Source organism: Leptonychotes weddellii, unplaced genomic scaffold, assembly GCF_054177405.1.
Source record: "Leptonychotes weddellii isolate Sample4059 unplaced genomic scaffold, ASM5417740v2 HiC_scaffold_9369, whole genome shotgun sequence".
NCBI classification, from domain to species: domain Eukaryota; kingdom Metazoa; phylum Chordata; class Mammalia; order Carnivora; family Phocidae; genus Leptonychotes; species Leptonychotes weddellii.
Window position 1 is genome coordinate 1 of NW_028065489.1, and position 8,130 is coordinate 8,130.

The 8,130-nt window shown below is 58.8% G+C and overlaps 1 long non-coding RNA gene across 1 annotated transcript; it reads left to right on the forward strand.

The window, feature by feature from the left end:
• Window positions 1–1,573: 1,573 nt before the first annotated feature.
• Window positions 1,574–5,043, forward strand: LOC145720031 (uncharacterized). Its single transcript, XR_014142752.1, has 3 exons — window positions 1,574–2,548; window positions 3,434–4,077; window positions 4,658–5,043. It is a non-coding gene; the product is annotated as an uncharacterized LOC145720031 (long non-coding RNA).
• The last annotated feature ends 3,087 nt before the right edge of the window (window positions 5,044–8,130 follow it).

Here is an 8,130-nt window from a genome sequence, read left to right on the forward strand (position 1 = left end):
GAACCGGGCTCCCCCGAGGGTGCAGTGTCGCATGGTTGTCTCCTGGCCCAGGCCTGCTGTGGACACGGCCGGTGACATGCTGATTCCTGGTCTTTTGTACGAAGTGTGTTTGTTCACCCTTTGTTTCTTGCCCTCTCTGGGAGCGGGGTGGATTTTCTCCTTCTCTCTGAGTTCTGAGACAGGACCGCGTGCCTTGCTGTGGGCCGACTTTCGTCCCTGGTGCCGAGTTCCCCGCGGGCCCAGGGAATCCGGAAACCCGCGTCAGTCAGCTGCGGCCGCAAGGAAGGACATAGACCGGGCGCCTAACTGTAGGATTTATTTCTCCCAGCTCCAGCGGTGGCTGAGAGTCCGGGACCCTGAGGCCCCTCTGCTGGTGTGTGGATGACCGTCCCCTCACGTGGCCATCCCCCGGTGCGTGTCTGCGTCCTGCTCTCCCCTCGTAAGGACACCGGTGGATCGGGGCCCCCAGTGACCTCCTTTGTCCTAATCACCTCCGCAAAGACCCATCTCCAAGCACGGTCACCCTCTGAGGCCCTGGGGTGAGGACTGAGCGTGTGCATCTAGGGACACAGTTGGGCCCACACAGTGTCCCTCCGTGGGGGACAATTTAGGAGTTATTTCTGGGGTAGTTCCTCCCCTCGGCTCTCAGCTTTCTCTGGAACCCCTGTCACCGAGACTGCAGTCCTCCCGGATGGGCCCTTTCTTTCCTGTGAATGTTTTCCGCTGGCGAAGGCACCTCCGCGCTCGGCTGGCCCGACTTTAGTTCTGTCGCCGCAGGCGTGCTTTCCGTCTCCCCGAGCTCCTTTTCTCCCCACTGGTGCCATTCATAGCTTCCTGCCTGCGTCTCATCCGAGCCTCTGAGGACACTAATCCTCGTTCCGGGAGACCTTCATCCACCTGCACGGTCCGTTTCTTCCGAGCTGTTCTTATCTGCGGGTGCTGGGCTCTGCTTCCCCCAGCAGATGCTCCCATCGGTGTTGGGGGACCCCAGGGTGGGTGCTGTGTGGGGAGAGCGCCCTCGGAGCCTGAGCCAGTTGGGCCATCTCCCGGGGGGACCCTGAGGCCACCGCGTTCCCGGGGGGACCCCCCCAGTGCACGCCCGGGCTCAGATCCGGGAGGCTGCGTGCTAACTCCTGCTGAAGCCCTGGTTCTCCGCTGGGTCTCTTTCACCCTCTGCAGAAAGCAAACCGCCATCTTCCCGTGGGGTGCCCAAGAGGGGCGTCACCCGGCTTCTCGGAGGTGGACAGGGGCCTGGGGTCCAGCTGTCCCGGAAGCAGACTAGCAGCGGACACCGTCCCATTTGTAGCCCCTTGGGTCACGCAGGGCTTTGGGTGGAGGGTGCAGTCTCGGTGAAACTCGTGCTGTTTTCCATCAGTTAAATACCTTCCAGGATTTTGTGCTTTACACAACTATCCTATAAACCAAAAACTGCTGTACAAAATTACAAAATTAAGTCTTTTCTTACCATGGTGCCCAGAAATAGAGTACTTTAAAAAGTGCTTTTCCATTTGTTCCTCTTTTTCCACTTACACCCAAAGGGAGGGTGGGGGGAGGGGCAGAGGCCTGGGGACGAGCCTCAGCCCTGGTGACGGTCGCTGGGGACACCGGGCAGGTGTGGGGCTGGTCCTCCCCGGCCCGTCCAGTTCTGGTGCCATGAGGTCCGGAGAGGAAAGTGAATGCGCTCAACTCACAAAGAACGGTGGCCCCTTCGCCGAATCCCCACGCTTGTGAGCCCAGAGCCTTGGCGGCTGGGGAGGGTGTGCGCGATCCCCACCCTGAGGCCGAGCCCCAGCCCGCCCAGCCCCCTGACACACGTGCCTGCGGTGGCCCGACGTGCTCATTCCTCACGGGCGTCTCGGCTCCCACGGATTCTCTGCAGCTGCGGCAGGACGGGAAAGTCCCCCTGACTCCCTGTGCCCGGGGGCAAGCTCTCTGCCAGCCGGGGGCAGACACTGGTAAATCTCCCCTCCTCGCCTCCGCTGGGACACCAACTCTGACCCCCCGGGCAGGGTCCCACGAGTGCCCGTCCTCCTGAGGTCACACGAGTCATCGCGGTCTGCTTGCCTGTCTGCTTCCCGCGAGGCCGAGAGGCGGGAGCGGAAACTGCCTTCGCGTTGCCCGGTTCCAGATGTGATCAGGGCTCAGCCCGCGGCAGGCGTTTGTCATCTCTCGCTGCCAACATCTGACCACAGACTCGGGGGCTTGAAGTGACACAGTCTGCGGTCTGGAGCCCGGAACAGCTCAGCCAGGCTGTGTTCTCATTGAAGGCTAGGCTGGGAAAGGACCCGCTTCCGAGCTCGCCCGGCTAGTGGCAGGATTCCGTCCCTTGCCACGTGGGCCTCGCCAACGTGGCCACTCTCTTCCTCAAAGCCAGCAGGGGCGTCTGCTGCCGAGGCCCCTGCCTCTCCCTTCTGTAGCACGGGCTCAGGAACAGCCTGGCATCTTCGCCGGCTCCGACTGCTTAAAGCTAGTCCCGCCTGCATCCAGGCCTGCGTACCGGGCCCCTGGCGTCGGCGGGCCCCTGGGGTCTGTGGCCGCTGCTCTCCAGGTACTGACTGAGGATAAGGAGGCAGGTGCTGGGAGGCTGCTGGACGAGGCGGGCGGGCTCGCGGGCACTGTCCAGTGTCTGGGGCAGGGTGAGGGCCCTGTGGGCTGCGCTGCCGGGATGCGTCGGGCATGGATCCTTCTGGGAGCTGGAAGAATGCTGGTAGGGCCGTCGGAAGGTGTGTTTTGTGGGGTGTCACAGGCCACGTGGAGGATTCAGCCCAGACAAGAAGGGACAGAGTTGGAATTACATTTCACAGAGCTGCTTCTGGCTCCGTGGGAGCAGATGGGAGACAGGGCCAGCTGTGTGCTGGGGGCTGGTGAGAGGCTCAGCCGCCCTCCGGGTGGGTGCCGATGGACGTCTGCACAAGCAGCCCTGCCAGTGGACGTGGAGGAAGGTCAGGAGGGTGGGCTGGCTGCCCGCCACAGAGTGAAGGGACGCTGAGGGCCGAGCTCAGGCAGGGCTCCGGGAGGGGCCCGCAGTGTCTCCAGGCACGACTGGAGCTGTGACCACGGCCTTCAGCTTACTCCAGGCAGAAAGACGGCTGGGGCCCAGCTGCCAGACTCGGATTCCTACACAGGGCTTCAAAGCCAAAATCTCCAAGGCTCAAACACTGTCTGTCTGCCCACAGGATTCCTTCTTTGTCATCCTTAGCACAGGCGGGGCGGCTGTCTCTGGGGGGCTGAGGGGTGAGGACCCAGGTGAATGCCTATGTGGCCAAGGGCAGGACCCTGTGGGGAGAGGTGGTGGTGGCCAGGACCCTGGACCCCATCCCTTCCAAGAGACTTGCTGCAAAGGAGCCACAGGTGGTTAGACAGGAGGGTGGTGCCTAGTTGTGCAGAGAAGGGTCCTTTCTCTGCCAAGGGAAACAACGGTTGTCTTGTCCAGACCGTCCCACTTCTTGGCAAGTGTGCCCATCCATTCTGTCTCGATGCCACTGTGAGATGCTGTCTGCTCTCCTCACGGGCTCCCTCCTATTTCACGCCGTGAACCGCAGCGCCAAGTCTCCAGGAAGTGATGGTGACGTGGGCATGACAACTCGGCCTTCAGTGGCATTTATTTTTCCTTCCTGGCCAAACGCTGACATATAAAACTCAATTTCATTTTGAAGAGGTCAAGCGACTGCGTGTTTGTTCAGATGCCTTCCAGAGTGGCACCTCCCGCTCCGGCCTCCATCAGCTTGGCGGGAAGCTCTGTGGGGCCAGGCTCATGGGACATTGCTGGAGGGATCACCCCGGAGCCTGACTTGTTGGGAAGGGGGTTTCTGAAGGCTCAGGAGTCAGCCCTTCCTGTCGCCAGTTAAGATCCCGATGACTCTGCCGAGCTAGACCAAGTGTCTCCCTCCTTGAACCCCAGGCGCCACCCCCGGGCCCCGCCGCACACAGGCCTGGGACTGCGGTGCTCCCCTCGGCACATCTGGGACCAGCTCATGTCATCCTTGGGATCTCAGCTTCCCAAGTGGCCGCGCGGACAAGGGATGAGCCCACACGTTGTGTGATTGTGACAACCCCCAAGGGGCAGCCCAGGCCCAGGTACAGTCTTCTCACGTTTTTGTCGGGCTCGCCTGGAGCCCACAGTGCCATCACGGTCTGCCCCGTCTGTGCTGAACCCCTGCACCCGTGTCCGCCACCGAGGACTTGCCATGCCCCCGAGGATGGGCTGCGTGGCCCCACCCGCAGGGGCCCGGCTTACTCTTGGGACGTGGCAGGGGCTCTACAGTGTGGTGGTAGGGACCCCGGGCAGCTTCTGAGCGGGGCCTCTGGAGACGCATGCATTTCCTCCCAGCCCTTCGGTGCTGGTGCTCCACGGGGAGGACTGCTCGTCCGCCTGGGTTCCTGCCGCAGCCCTGGGCCTGGGAGAGAACACCGAGCTCCACACAGGCTCCTTCACCGCTGGAGGAGTAACGGATGGGAAGGGGGCGCCCAGGAAGATACCACCACTGGCCTGAAGTTGCACAAACAGCGAGCGATGGGTTTTGAGGGGCCTTTGGAGACCCTCTCCAGGGTGATCAGTCAGAACCATGTGAAGGCGATATGGAGAGAAGCGAGGTGATCATTGATCCCTGTAAGAGGAATAAAATCAGAAGTGTCTGCCCGTCTCCTGCCCTGACAGGTGTGCCTCTTGCTCTCAGCCACGGCTGCGTTCCTGGGGTGCAGGAGCCCCCTGATCCCCATGCGATGTTGGAAGAGGCCAACTCTACCCTCCGAATGTCCATTTCCAAGAGAGGCTTGGGAAAGATGAAACCTGTCCTGGGTTTTTAAAGAAGAATTTTATCGGATATTTTATAATGCTGATTTATGATCCACATTTTACTTAATGGTGGATTTTTAGGCACTTTCAGTGAAGGAAGAATGAATTTGCATTGAAAGATGTTAAACTCGGGACACCTGGGTGGCTCAGTCGGTTAAGCGTCTGCCTTCAGCTCAGGTCATGATCCCAGGGTCCTGGGATCGAGTCCCGCATCGGGCTCCCTGCTCCGCGGGGAGCCTGCTTCTCCCTCTGCCTCTGCCTCTCTCTCTCTTTCTCTATCTCTCATGAATAAATAAATAAATAAATCTTAAAAAAAAAAAAGAAAGATGTTAAACCCACACCCTGTAACCAGCCTGCTCATTTGGCAGCGCAAGGAGGTGGCGCTGGCCATGGTAGTGATGGTAGTCATGGGGCGACGATGGTGATGGTGATGATGATGGCAGGAGGAGGAGGAGGCTGGTTTGCACCCTTGCTCGTTCTTTTCACTTTGTGTGAAGCCTCCCTGCCTCCCACCATGGATGTCACCTCCGCGGGGCAGTCTGCCGTGACTTCCTTGGGCAGTGCCTCTACCCCGCTCTTGTTCTCCTGTATTTGAAGGGCTCATCCTGGGAAGCCGTCGATTGTCAGGGCAGACAGCTGGCCCCAGGTGGCCTGGGTGTGACTGGGCTCCTGTAATTCTCAGCTCTAACCTTGGCCTTGTTACCTAGACTGTGCCTCAGGCTCCTCATGTGGAAAATGGGGACAATGACAGACCCCATCACTTAGGGCTACGAGTGCAAAGGGATAATGTATTTAAAGAGCTTAGTGCAGCTCTTGTCACAAAACAAACTCCACAAAGCGGGTGATCAGCAGTGGCGGTGGTTGTCCTGGGGTGCGGCTGGTGTCCTTGTGCTCCTGGGAAGCATCGCTACCCCTGCTGGCGTCCACAGCCTCGTCCAGGTCTGGTCTGGTGCAGGATAGATGTCCAGCGTCAAGCAGGCCTTCCCCGGATGACTTGACCCTCCCTGTGCCCCGAGTCCTGGCTTCACACGCTTTGTACAGCTGAGGAAACAGGGGCAGAGCAGGTCTGCACGGCTTGTCCAAGGTCACACGGTGAGCGGGGTTGCACTGGGAGCATGGCCCGGGCACCTGCTGCCCAGCTTGCTCTCCATCCGCCTGCAACAGGGAGACGGTTGACTCCCTGCCTGCCCAGCTGGTATCTTAATGAAACATATTTCATGCAAAATTGTAGATGGATGACTTGGGCATTCTTTCCAGAAAAGCTGTCAGTTCAGATTAGGCTCCAAGGGGTGACCGCACAGTCAGAGGATGTCACTTAGAAATGATAATAATGTTGGCATTTCTGAAGGCATCCATTATGTGGAGAGAAACAGAGGACAGGCCCTTCCTGATTGGGGTGGTGACGATGGTGAGGGTGTGCATCACACGTCTTCTCTTCCCTCTGACCAGGAAGAGAGCCCTGGGACCACAGAGGCACTCGGCAGTGCTGACATGGGCTGGGGACCCGGCCGTCTGCAGTCCCTTCTCCTCCCCAAGGCTGGCAGGGGGAGGAGAACCTGAAAGCACCTCCTTCCAGGACCCCTCTCCATCATGGCAGCCTGAGGTGGCTGGGCTGCACTTGTGGGAGAAGAGACAAGCAAGGAAAATGGACTTCCCTGGGGCGGAAGCCTCAGCTCCTCCACCTTAGGGACTTCCAGTCCCACTGGCCTCTTTTGGCATCCCAAGTCTTGTCTGATGTCTGGCCTGTCCCATCCACATGGGTTGACTCTCTCTTTTGTTGGCCCAAAATAAAACGGGAGCTCCAGCTTCATTTGTTTTTGAAATGGTGATCCTTACAATTGTATAGAAAAAGCTGTTAGGGTCACTCAGTCACTTAACAAACAACAGTTGACTGAAGGGTAAGTGGAGCATGTTTGAGGAACACACAGCAGAGACCTAGACTCATAGGAAGCATCAGTGAAGGCTGCCTGAAGAAGTGCCCTTCAGGGTGGGGTAGAGGTGAGGGAAGAGTGTTCCGGGCAGAAGGAGAAGCACGGTGGGGGCCCTGAGGCTGGAGGAGCGTGGCTTTTTCCAGGAACTGAAAGGTAGAAGTGGTCAGATGTGTCATCCAAAGGAAAAGGTGGGGGTGAGGAGAACATGGGCAGATTCTCAGCTTCCCCAGGGCCTGGGTCTTTATGGCTTGACAGCTGAGGTCAGGTGCTGCTCCTTGTGGTCTGGCCACCTGTGTTTTCCTCCCTGGATGCCATCGTTTCTGTACAGCAGGACATAAAGAAGCCTTGGGTCCTGAATAAAGACCGCAGCTTCTCCTTCAATGGCAGGCAAGCAGCAGCAGCACCAAGCAAACTGTCTTGGATGCTGTGTTGTGCCCCCCGCTGCCCACTGCAGGGACTGGTGGCAGCTGATTGCTCACTGCTGTGCCCTTGGCAGGCCCTGTGTTCTCTCAAAGGGAGTTGGCTCACCCTCTCCCTGGGGCAGACCTCATCCAGTGACTGGTCCAGGTTCAGTGACCTTGTTTTAGTTTGGGACAACTCTGTAGGGCTTCCCCAGTGCCAAAGCTCCCCCTGGGATGAGCTGAATCCTCCGTGGAAGATGCCAGGGTTAGCTTCTCCCTCTGCCCAGTCCTCTTCTCTCACCCTCTTACAGGCATTGTCTGGAGTGCCCACCTCAACCTGCACACCAGCCTCTGTCTCAGAAGCCATTTCTAGGGAGCCAATGTAAGGCATTCATTCTTGGGCAAGCCAGAGGTCTCAGAGGCAGGGGAAACCAAAGTTGAGGTCAAGCAGGCAGACTCAGAAACCAGTGACAGGCTCTTCATTGGTGGACTATGCCAAAGGTGGCTGTGTGCAGGGAGGGGAAGGGGCAAGGGTTTATGGCAGGAGGGTGGGCCCAGATCCCAGAGAGACAGTGGTCAGGACCTTACTGCTGGGCCACAAGTGCATGGGTTGTGGTCACGCTGAGCTCAGTGACATGATGCCAGTGCTCCTGGTGGTGTCGAGATGGTGGTGATGATGGTAGTGATCGTGGTGGTGGTGATAATGGTGGTGGTGGTGATGGTGATGATGGTGGTGGTGATGGTGATGGTGGAGGCAGTGATGGTGGTGATGGTGGTGGAGGTGATGGTGGTGATGTTGGTGGTGGTGATGTTGGTGATAGTGGTGGTGGTGATGGTGATGTTGGTGGTGGTGATGGTGGTGGAAGTGATGGTGGTGATGGTGGTGGAGGTGATGGTAGTGGAGGTGATGGTCATGGTGGTGGTGGTGATGGTGGTGATGTTGGTGGTGGTGATGGTGGTGGAAGTGATGGTGGTGATGGTGGTGGAGGTGATGGTGGTGATG